Here is a 13,068-nt window from a genome sequence, read left to right on the forward strand (position 1 = left end):
AAACACTCTGCTAATCAATCTGGTGCTTTCTAGCGCTTTCTCAAGATTCACCTATCCACTTCTAGGCATATATCCAAAAGAGGCTCATCAGCCCAGAAGCCCCCCAACTGAAGAACAGATATGAAATTGTGGTATTTATGATATTACTCAGCACTAAAAAAACAAGGAAACTGGAAAATATAATCCTGAGTGAGCTATCCCAAAAACAGAAAGACTCACACGGAATATACTCACTTATATAGATATACAATATAGGATAAACCTACTAAAATCTGTACACCTAAAGAAAATAATCAAGAGGGAGGACTCTGGCTAAAATATTCAATCCCACCCCAAAAGACAAAAAAGATGTACATCAGAAGGAGAAAACAAATAAGGAGCAAGCCACAGAGCTGAAAGGCTCTGCCTGCAGACTATCAAAGTGGATGCCAAGACTTATGGCCAACTGTTGGGCAGAATGCATGGAATGTAATGAAAAAAGTGGGAAATGGTAAGAGAACAGGAGCTCCACAAGGAGAGCAACAGAACCAAAAAATCTGAGGACAGGTATCTTTCCTGAGACTCATACTGCAAACAAGTACCATGCATGGAGATAACCTAGTACCCCTGCACAGATGTAGCCCTTTGAAGTTCAGTGTCTGAGGGGCTTCATTAGTGATGGGAATAGGAATTGCCTCTGTTTCTGAGATGGACACTCAACCAAAGACCATGAGAGGATAAAACCTAGAACCTCTGCTCAGATGTGACCCGTGATAGCTCAGTAATCAATTGGTTTCCCATAGTAAGGGGAACAAGGACTATTTCTAACAGGAACTCAATGACTGGCTCTTTGACCTCCCCACCTCTGAAGGGAGGAGCAGTACTGTTAGGACACAGAGGAGGACTTTGCAGCCAGTCCTGAAAATTCCTGACAAAACAGAGTAATATGAAAGGGGAGGAGGTCCTCCCCTATCATTGGACTCGGAAAGGGGCAGGGAGGAGATGAGGGAGGGAGGGTGGGATTGGGGAGGGAATGAGGGATACAGCTGGGGTACAGAATTAACAAAATGTAACTAATGAGAAAAATAAAATTAAAAAAAGAAAAACATGTTAATAATATACATACTTGTTAGAATTATGTTCAGACAATACATTTGCCACATAACAAGTATGAGAAAGTCAACCTAAAGTTATCAGCAGAAAGGACACTTTAAAAAAATGTATCTCGTTATTATTTTCTTTTCTTTCTACACCTTGGTTACTTTTCTTTCTAAGTTTCTTCACTGTTCAGCCTCTACCAAACATTGTCTGATTTATAGCTATAGTAGTCAGTTAAATTTTTATTTTTTAGCAAGCCGCAATAAATATGAATTCACAACAACAACAAAGGAATTGCCTTTGACATGAACTAATTGGCCTGCTCTTTGATCACCTATACATTGATGGGGGAGAATCCTTACCAGGCCACAGAAGACAATGCAGCCAATCTTGATGAGACCTGATAGACTAGGATCAGAAGGAATTAGAGGAAGACTTCTAGTATCAGTGGACTTGGGGAAGGGCAAGCATGGAAAAAAGGAAATTAAGGGGGAAAGGAAGGGAAGAAGGGAGGGCTTTATAAACGGACATAAAGTGAATAAAGTATAATTAATAAAAATTAAAACATAAAAATATTAAAAAATAATTCCTTTTGGAATTATATTTTAGGAAAATATGCTTGGAGGTTGATATACAATAAAATTGACAAGACACAATGAAGTCTCTGTCTCTCTATCTCTATCAATTTATATCTTTTCTGTCATTCTCGGTCTCACTGTTTCTGAATCTGTCTTTAGCTATTTCTTATGCTTGCTCTTTCTCTCTTTTTGTCTCTCTGTCTCTCTCTCTCTCTGCCTGCTGCTTGTGGTTCAGTATGAAAAGCTCTCAGTTTTGCTGAAGGACTACAAGATGAATGCTTGCTGACTTAACATCAGGGATGGATTCTAACAATATAAGCATGGTCCCAATTAATTGCTTTTTGTTCAAAGATGTGCCTTGGACAGGGAGGGTTTTCACAGTAAGAAATTCACTGACTGAGGACATATCTGTGCATTTAACCAATAATAATGGAATCTCTGGTAAGGTGAAAGTCTAATGTCCAGGAAACATGACTTTATTAATTGTGACTTGAAAGAAATATGTGACACTTTTCCTGAAATAAGATTTAGACAATGGAACTCTTACTGGATTTCACCTGTTGCATGGAATCATTCTCCCTCTCAGTCAATCAGCACCTGAGAAAATCTTGAGGTTTCCATGGAGATGAGTAAGCAAACTCATCCTCAGTGTCTAGTATATCTGATCCTCTGCACACATGGAATTTTATTGTAAAACCCAACAATCCTTTATCTCATTCATTTATGCAGATCCCACCCCTTTACTCCTGTTTACCTCTGTGACAATATCACAGAGGAAATATGTAAAGTAGGAAATGAAACTTTCATGTTAATTTAATTGAACAGCTTCCTAAGTAGGGAAACTTCAATGTGATGTATGATAAGGTGAATGTTCCGAATGACTAGGTGATCTCCTTCTGCAGTCTTGGATCTGAAATTTCCCAGATTGTGACTTTAAACTGAGAAGTTACACCTGTCCTCACTAAATGTACCTTCACATTCTTATTGATATGATATCCTGGCAGGGTTAGGGTTCCCTGGGGTATTGAGTCTTTAAGAGCAGGGAAATGAGAAGGAAACCAGAGAATTCCTGGGACTTGTTTGTTGAAAAAATAAAAGATCACTGAGTGTTAAAGGAGAGCTGAAGGGCAAGATATTTTTTGACAGCTGGTGATGTTGCCAACACTCTAAGAACAGGGGTGCCTTGGCTGATATGGCTTGATTGCAGCTGTTTTATACTCAGTGGTCTGAGAGGAAACCTCCTGGTCCTAGGGTTACAGTTACACCTGGGTGTTCAGGACAGTGAAATGGGTCCTTTTAATATGCCTAAGACACAAGAGCAGCAGTGTTTCCTGATGTGGTCCTCCGTACAAACCCTCTAATCATAGTGGTAGTACCAGGACTATTTGTTCAAAGGAGCCACCTGTGCTCATGGGGTCTGAGGTAGCTGGGTAAGTAGTAGTTCATGGATAAGATGCTCTTCTACATAATGAGTTCCTCAAAAGCATGCCTTACATAGTCAAATATTGCTCTCCTTTAGCGGAATCATTTCTGTGTTAAAAGTCATTGTAAAATATGTCAACACATTAGTTTTATTGATTATGTGGGAATATCATATAATGTAGGTTACACTCCCTTTCCATTGCTCCCAGGTTCAAATTCCTACCGATGTGCCAGACTAAATTCTTTTTTCTTTAAAATAAATCAACTGATGTGTGTGTTAATCAAACACTCAGTGAATCATGATCAGAGTCTCAGTGCTAACTCCCTAAAGAAAACTGAGTTCATCATTGCCACAACCAGGCACACTCCCCAAAACAAACCATCAGTCCTGAAAAGCACTATTTTTCATCATCTTGATCACAGATATATATATATATATATATATATATATATATATAGTGATTTGTTCACTCCATCTCCTCTGCTGCACCCTCCTTCTTCTTCCAGTCCCACACACCCTCTTTCTTCTATCTTATGCCCTTTCCCTAGTTCCCTGATTTGGGAGATCCTCCTTACACTTCTATCTGACCCTACCTTACCAGGTTTCATCAAGGCTGGGTGCATCATCTTCTTCTATGGCCTGATTCTCAGGGCAAAATTCCCCTTGTGTCCTCAATTTCATGTATTCATGACACTCTTCTTTCCTCTCCTGCATGCTTCCCATAACTCTGAGTAGAGTGAGAGTTTCACAGGCAAACCCCATCTACAGTTGATTGATTTAAGGTCTCTCTCTGCATGTTACAGGAGTGTGCGTGTCTGTATGCAATCCCATTTGATACAGAAAGAAGCATCTCTGTGGATAAAAGGACATGACCCTGATCTATCAGATGAGGGCTGAGTGCAATATGTTTTAATTACAACAATCTGGGTGGCTTGACAATTTCCATAGAATGCCCTGTTCCATCAATTCAATTAAATGCCACCCAAACTCACTAGTTGAAGACTGGTTAGGTTACAATAGCCTATTGGAACTTCAACTCCCATTGTTGTGTGTCGGCAATTTTGTTACTTCACTGAGGATGATATTTCCTTGTTCCATCCATTTTTTCTGAAAATTTATGGTGTCATTTTCTTAGCTGAAAAATATTCTGTTATAGAAATATTCCACATTTTCCCCAAGGAGATTGTCAGTCCTGTGATTTAGTTCTTTAAGTTGTTGGTACTTTAATCATTGTATTAAGTGAGAAACTATCAAGATAAGCAATGTTCCAATTAAACACTTTTTGTTCGAAAATTTGCCTGGGTCAGGGAAGATTTTAACAGAAAATAATTCACTGACTGAGGACATATCTGTGCATTTAACAAATAATAATGGCATCTTTGATAATGTGAATCACATGTCAAGGACTTGTGATTATACCAATGACCACTTGAAAAAAAATATGCTGTGCTCTCTTCTGCAGCACATAAATTACAATTTCAACAATACTGAGAAGATTAGCATCACCCCTGTGCAAGGCTGGCACGCAAATTCATGTAGCATTCCATATTTTTTTGGAGGGAAATTAAAGAAAATACAAATAGAGGAAATTGTGGAGAGAAAAAACTTAGGAAAGAAAACAGGAACTACAGAGGTAATAATAATCAATAGACTGCAAGAAATGGAAGAAATAATCTCAGGTGTGAAAGAAACATTGGAAGCAATCGATGTATCTGTCAAGGAAAATGTTAAATCTAAAATATTCCTGACACAGACTGTCCAAGAAATTCAAGACAACATAAGAAGACAAAAACCTAAGAATAATAAGCATAGAGGAAAAATAAGATTCTTTCCCCCAAGGTCCAGGAAATAGTTTGGACTACATTATTGAAGAAAATTTCCCCAATTTAAAGGAGAGGTAAATAAGAATATCAGAGGTCTACAGAACACCCTATAAATTAGTCTAGAAAAGAAAATCCTCCCACTCCATCATAATCAAAACAGTAAGCATACAGAAGGAAAAAAAATACTAAAAGCTGCAAAAGAAAGAGGCCAAGTAACATCAAGTAACATATAATGGCAAACCCATCAGAATCACATCTGACTTCTCAATAGAGACTGGCAAAGCCAGAAGGGCCTGGACAAATACCAGAAGTCATTCCAGGCAGTACTATACACAGTAAAACTATCAGTACTCTTAGATAGAGAAAACAAGATATTCAATAATAAGAACAAATTTCAACAATACCTACACACAAATCCAGCATTATAGAAGACACTAGAAGGAAAAATAGTACCCAATAAATAAGCTACTTTCAAGTAAACACAGGAAATAATTAACGCAACTACAGTAAAACAAAAAGCAACCAAGCAGACAAACTTACTACCACAGTCAACATCAAAATCAAAGGATCTAACAGGCACTGTTCATTAATCTTTCTCAGCATCAATGGACTCAATTCTCCAATAAAAAGACACAAACCAAAAGAATGAATGCTTAAACAAGACCTAGTAATCTGTTGCATAGAAGAAACACACATAAGTCATAAAAGTAGACATTACTTGAGGGCAAAGGGCTGGAAGACAGCTTTCCAAGCAAATGGACCCAAGAAGCAAGCAGGAGTAGCCATCCTAATATCTAATAAAGTAGATTTTCAACCAAAATCAATCAAAAGAGATAGAGAAGAACACTTCATACTCATTAAAAGAAAAATCCACCAGGAAGTTATCACAATCCTGTACATCTATACCCCAAATGCAAGGACACCCACATTTGTGATAGAATCTTTAATAAAACATGAACCACACATAGACCCCTACACATTAATAGTGGGAGACTTCAACACCCCACTCTCAACAAAGGACAGGTCAACCAAAGAGAAATTAAACAAAGAAACAATGTCTCTAACAGAGGTCATGAATCATATGGATCTAACAGACATTTACAGAACCTTACCCCCAAACACAAAAAGAATTTACTTTCTTCTCAGCATCTCATGGAACCTTCTCCAAAATAGACCATATAGTTGGTCACAAAGTGAGCCTCAAAAGATAACAAGAAGTTTGAAATACTCTTTGTATTTTATCTGATCACCATAGAATCAAGCTTGACCTCAAAAATCAACAGAAATAGCAAAAAGCCTACACACCCATGGAAACTGAACAACTTACTATTAAATGACAGGTGGGTCAGGGAAGAAATAAAAAAAATGGTCTTTTAGAATTCAATGAAAATGAAGGCACGACATATCAAAACTAATGGGACACAATGAAAGCAGTAAAAAGAGGAAAGTTCATTGCACTTAGTGCCTTTAAGGAGACATTCGAGACAGCTCATTCAAGGAACTTAATGGATCACCTAAAATCCATAGGGGGGAACAAAAAACAACGAAGCAGACACACGAAAAAGGAGTAGATGGCTGGAAATAATCAAACTCAGGGCTGGAATTAATCAATTAGAACCAAATAAAGCTATTCAAAGAATCAATGAAACCAAGAGCTGGTTCTTTGAGAAAATCAACATGATAGACAAACCCTTATCCAAACTAACTAAAAGGCAGGGAGAAACCATCAAAATCAGAAATGAAAATGGGGACATGACTTCAGACACTAAGGAAATTCAAACAATCAGTAGGACTTATTTCAAAAGTCTATATGCCAAAAAAAAAAAAAAAAGAAAATCTAAATGAAATGGATAATTTTCTTGATTGATTCCACTTACCAAAGCTGAATAAAGACCAGGTAAATCACTCAAAGAGTCCCATATCCCCTAAGAAAATAGGAGCAGTAATCAAAAGTCTTCCATCCAAAAAAAAAAAAAAAAGATCAGGATCAGATGGTTTCAGGGCAGAATTCTGCTAGACTTTCATAGAAGAGCTAACTGCAGTTCTCTTCAAACTATTATGCCAAATAGAAAGAGAAGGAACACTACCAAAATCATAGTATGAAGCCACAGTCACCTTGGTAACTAAACCTCACAAAGATCCAACCAAGAAAGAGAATTTCAGGACAATCTTTATGAAAATTGATGCAAAAATACTCAACAAAATAATTGCAAACCAAATACAATAACATATCAAAGATATTATCCACTATGTCCAAGTAGGCTTCATCCCAGGGAGGCAGGGGTGGTTCAATATATGGAAATCCATCAATGCAACCCACCCTAGTGAAAGGAAAAAAAAAAAAACCACATGATGATCTCCTTAGATGATGAAAAGCATTTGACAAAAATCTAACATCCATTCAGGTTTTAAAGTATTGGAGAGATCAGGGATACAACAAACATATCTAAACATAGTAAAGGCAATATACAGCAGTCCTATAGCCAACATCACAGTAAACAGAGAGAAGCTTAAATCAGTCCCACTGAAATCAGGGAAAAGGCAAGGCTGCCCACTCTCTTCATATCTATTAAACATAGTTCTGGAAATTCTTCCTAAAGCTGTAAAACAATTGAAGGAGATAAAGGGGATACAGATTGGAAAGGAAGAAGTCAAATTATCACTATTTGCAGATGATATGATAGTATACGTGAATGACCCCAAAAACTCTACCAGGGAACTCCTACAGCTGATAAACACCTTCAGCAAAGTGGCCAGATACAAAATTAACTCAAAAAATCAGTAGCACTCCTGTATGCAAAAGACAAAAGGGCTGAGAAAGAAATTAGAGAAAAAACACCCTTCACAATAGCCACAAATGACATAAAGTACCTTGGTGTAACCCTAACCAAGCAAGTCAAAGACTTGTATGAAAAAAAAAATTTCAAATCAGAAGGAAGATTTCAAAGTATCATTGTTTGTAGATGATATGAAACCTGGGTAACCCCAAAAATTATTCCAGGGAACTCCTACAACTTATAATGACCTGCAGCAATGTCGCTTGATACATAATTCACTCAAAAATTCATAGACCTATATGCAAAAGACAAAATGGCTGAGAAAGAAATTAGGGAAAGAAAATCCTTCAAAAAGCAACAAAAGACATAAAGTACATTGGTCTAACCCTAACCAAGCAAGTAAAAAACTTCTATGTTAAAAATTCAAGATTCTGAAAAAAGAATTAGAAGAACATACCAGAAGATGGAAAAATCTCCCATGCTCATGGCTTGGCAGGATTAACATAGTAAAAAAGGCCATATTACCAAAAGCAATCTACAGATTCAATGCAATTGCCATCAAATTACCAACACATTTCTTTACAGATTTAGATAGAAAAATTCTCAACTTCATTGGGAAAAACAAGAAAGCAAGAATTGCTAAAATAATTTTTCACAGTAAAAGATCTTCTGGCAGTGTCTTCATCTCTGATCTCAAGCTGTGCAATAGAGCAACAGTAATAAAAACTGCATGGTACTGGCATAGAAACAGACTGGTGGATCAATGGAACCAAATAGAAGACCCAGACATAAATCCACACACTTATGGATACCTGATCTTTGACAAAGATGCCAAAAACATACAATAGAAAAAACATAGCATCTTGAACAAATAATGCTTTTCCAAGTTGATGTCTACATGCAGAAAAAATATAAATAGAAACATACTAATCACCCTGCACAAAACTAGAGTGTGGGTGGATCAAAGACCTCAACATAAAACCAAACATATTAAATAGGTTAGAAAAAAATTGTGGAAGAACCTTGAATTCATTGGCACAGGAGACAACTTCCTGAACAGAACACCAATGGCTTAAGCTCTAAGCGCAAAAATCAATGAACGGGAACTCGTTGAAACGTTTCTGTAAAGTAAAGGACACTGTCATCAAAACAAAACAAATGCATACAGATTGGGAAAGAATCTTCAGGAAGCATCTATGTGACAGAGGGCTAATATCCAGTATATTTAAAGAAGTAAAAAGGTTGAAAAGCAACAAATCAAGATATCCAATTAAAAAATGGGGAACAGAGCTAAAAAGGAATTCTCCATAGAAAAATATGAAATGGTAGAGAAACAGTTAAAGAAATGCACAACATCATTAAGCATCAGGAAAATGCAAATCAAAATGACCCTGAGATTTCACATTAAACCCCTCAGAATGGTCAAGATCAAAACTAAAGTGACATCACATGCTGGAGAGGTTTTGACAAAGGGGAACCCTCCTCCTCTGCTGGTGTGAATGTAAATTGTACCAGTGCTGGTGGGAATATAAACTTGTACAAGCTCTCTGGAAATCAATATGGCATTTATGAGACAAGGAAAAGTAGTCATCGTCAAGATACAGTTCTATAACTCCTAAGCATATATCCAAATAGCTCAAGTATAGAAAAAGGACTTTTGTTCAACCATGTTTGTAAGACCCTTATTTGTAATAGCCAGTACCTGGAAACTACCCAGGTGCCCCCCAACTGAAAAATGGATACAGAAATTTTGTTACATCTGTAAAACAGAATATTACTCAGCAATAAAAAACAAGGAATTCATAAAATTTGCAGGTAAACGGAGGGAAATGGAAGTGAGCTATCCCAGAAGCAGAAAGACACACATGGTATATACTCACTCATATAGACATATAATATAATATAATATAATATAATATAATATAATATAATATAATATAATATAAACCTACTAACATCTGTACACCTAAACACACTAATGAAGAGGGAGGACTCTGGCTAAAATGCTCAATCCCCATCCTGAAAGGCAAAGAGGATGGAAAAAGGAGAAAAACAGGGAAAATTTGGAGCTTGCTACAGAGGGCCTCTGAAAGGCTCTGCCCTGCAGATTACCAAAGCAGATGCTGAGACTTATGGCCAACTCTTGGGCAAAGTGAATGGAATGTAATGAAAGAAGTGGGAAATAGTAAGATCTGGAGAGAACAATAGCTTCACATTAAGAGCAATAGAACCAAAAAAATCTGAGGACAGGGGTCTTTCCTGAGACTCATACTCCAAACAAGTATCATGCATGGAGAATTTTAAAGTCATGATATCATTGTGAAGTCATAATAGCAGTGTGATGTCATTATAGCATTGGATGTCCTAATATCATTGGGAAGTCTTACTCTTGTGAAGTCATAAGAGCTTTTTTATTTTTAAATTCCATTGTGATTTCATAACACAGTCATGTTGAAATACTATTGCAAAGTCATAATAGCATTGTGATGTCATATTAATATTGTGAAATCATAATTCCATTGGGATGTCATAATATTGTAATGTCATAATAGCATTGCCATGTCAAAATACCTTTGTGATGTCATGATAGCATTGTGATTTCCTATCATTGTGATTCATAATAACATTGAGATATAATAGCATTGTGATGTCATAAGAACATTGTAATTTCATAATAGCATTGAGGTGTCTTAATATCATTGTAAAGTCTTAATATCATTGTGAAGTCATAATAGCATTGTAATATCATGATTGCATCATGATATCATAACACAATCATGTCATAAGAGCCTTTTGATGTCATCAAGCATTGTGATATCATAATTGCTTTGTGATATCATAACATTGTAAAATCCTACTGGGATATCATAAAATTGTGATGTCATAGTGGTACTAGGATGTCATAATACTTTTGTGATTTTATAAAAAAGCATTGTGATTTCATATCATTGTAATGCCTTAATAGCATTGTGATGTCATTATAATATTGTGATGTCATAATATCATTGTGGTTTTCAAAATTTCTTTACTCATGTCACAAAACAATCATGTAATGAATGGAGTGGAAAATTGTAAGATCTGGAGAGGGAAGGGGCTCCACAAAGAGAACAACAGAACCAAAATAATCAGAGGACAGGGGTGTTTCCTGAGACTCATACTGTAAGCAAATACCATGCATGGAGATAACCTTGAACTCCTGCAGAGATGTAGCCCATGGCATTTCAATGTCCAAGGAATTCCATAGTTAAGGGAACAGGGGCTGACTCTGACATGAACTGATCTGGTCTTTGAAAACCACACCCTATTGTGAGAGCATTGTGATTTTATAATAGCTTTGGGATGTCATAATACCACTGTGATGTCTTCATAACATTGTGATGTCATTATAGCATTGTGATCATTATTGAATTGTGAAGTCATAATATCATTGTGATGTTGTAACAGCATTGTGATGTCATAATAACATTTGGAAATCAGAATACAATTGTGATCTCGTAATACCATTGGGATATCATACAATTGTGCTATCATGATAACATTGGGATATCATAAGATCATAGGGGAGTCATCGTAAGATTGTGATGACAGATTCTTCTTTATTGATGTTGTCTATGGAAGTGTGTTTGTGTGTTTGGCTACTTTTTTTTGCTGTTGTGAGGCTATTTATTTCCTATGTTTTCTTGAAAGTAGTTAGTTTCTGTGGGTTGTATTTTTCCTTCTAGTATCTTCTGTAATGCTGGATTTGTGTGTTGGTATTGTTGAAATTTGTTTTTGACGTTGAATATCTTGTTTTCTCCATCTATGAGGACTGAGAATTTTGCTGGGTACAGTATCTTAGGCTGACATCTGTGTTCTCTTAGGATCTGCATGATATCCTTCCAGGCTCTTCTGGCTTTCATAGTTTCTGTTGAGAAGTCAGGTGTGATTCTGGATGGTTTGCCATTATATGTTACTTGGCCTTCTTCCCTTGCAGCTTTTAGTATTTTTTGTTCTTTGTTCTGTATACTTACTGTTTGATTTTTATGTGATGTGAGGATTTTCTTTTCTGATCTAATTTGTTATGTGTTCTGTAGACCTCTTGTATTCTTGTAGGCCTCCCCATTAAGTTGAGGAAATTTTCTTCAATGATTTTGTTGAAAATATTTTCTGAACCTTTGAGGAGCGAATCTTATATTTCCTCTATTCCTATTATTCTTAGGCTTTGTCTTTTTATGTTGTCTTGGATTTCTTAGATGTTTTGTGTTAGAAATTTTTTAGATTTATTATTTTCTTTGATGGATACATAGATTTCTTCCATTGTATCTTCCACACCTGAGATTCTTTCTTCCATCTCTTGTAGTCTGTTGTTTATGCTTACCTCTGTATTTCCTGTTTTCTTTCCTAGGTTCTCCCTCTCCATGATTTACTTCATTTATGTTTTCTTTAATTTTTCCAATATTATCTTCAGATCTTTAGCCATTTTGTTGATGTCTACATGGAGAAAAATGTAAATAGATCCATACTTATCACCCTGAAGAAAACTAAAGTCCAAGTGAATCAAACACCTCAACATAAAACCAGACACATTAAATCAGTTAGAAAAAATTATAGAAGAGCCTTGAAATCATTGGCACAGGAGACAACTTCCTAAACAGAACACCAATGGCACATTGTGTAAGAGCAACAATCAATGAATGGGACCTCATGAAAATGAAAAGCTCCTGCAAAGCAAAGAACACTGTCATCAGAATAAAATGACAGCCTGCAGATTGGGAGAGGATCTTCACCAACACTATATCTGACAGAGGGCTAATATCCACTATATATAAAGAACTAAAGAAGTTAAATAGCAAAAAAGCAAGTAATCCAATTTTAAAAAATGGAGTAAAGAGCTAACCAAAGAATTCTCTGCAGAGGAATATCAAATGGCAGAGAAACACTTAAAGAAATGCTCAACCTCATTAGTAATCAAGGAAATGCAAATCAAAACAACCCTAAAATTTCACCTTGCACACACCAGAATTGCTAAGATTAAAAACTCAAGAGACAACACCTGTTGGAGAAGTTGTGGAGAAAGGGGAACCATCCTCCATTGTTGGTAATATAATCGTGTACCACCACTCTGGAGAGCAATCTGGAGCTTTCTCAGACAACTAGAAATAGCGCTTCCTCAAGCTCCAGCTATGCCACTCTTAGGCATATACCCAAAAGAGTACCAAGTACACAAAAAAGACATTTGTTCAACCATGTTTGCAGAAGCCTTATTTATAATAGCCAGAAGCTGGAAACAGCCCAGATGCCTCTCAGTGGAGGAATGGATGCACAAATTGTGGTATATCTACACAATGGAATATTACTCAGCGATAAAAAACAAGGAAAACATGAAATTTGCAGGTAAATGGTGGGATCTG

At 36.4% G+C, this 13,068-nt stretch overlaps 1 non-coding gene across 1 annotated transcript; it reads left to right on the top strand.

Moving 5' to 3' along the window:
* Positions 1-4,524: 4,524 nt before the first annotated feature.
* LOC132651833 (U6 spliceosomal RNA) lies at positions 4,525-4,631 on the top strand. Its single transcript, XR_009589392.1, has one exon. It is a non-coding gene; the product is annotated as a U6 spliceosomal RNA (small nuclear RNA).
* Positions 4,632-13,068: the final 8,437 nt, after the last annotated feature.

The sequence above is a fragment of the Meriones unguiculatus genome (assembly GCF_030254825.1).
Source record: "Meriones unguiculatus strain TT.TT164.6M chromosome Y unlocalized genomic scaffold, Bangor_MerUng_6.1 ChrY_unordered_Scaffold_25, whole genome shotgun sequence".
NCBI lineage: Eukaryota > Metazoa > Chordata > Mammalia > Rodentia > Muridae > Meriones > Meriones unguiculatus.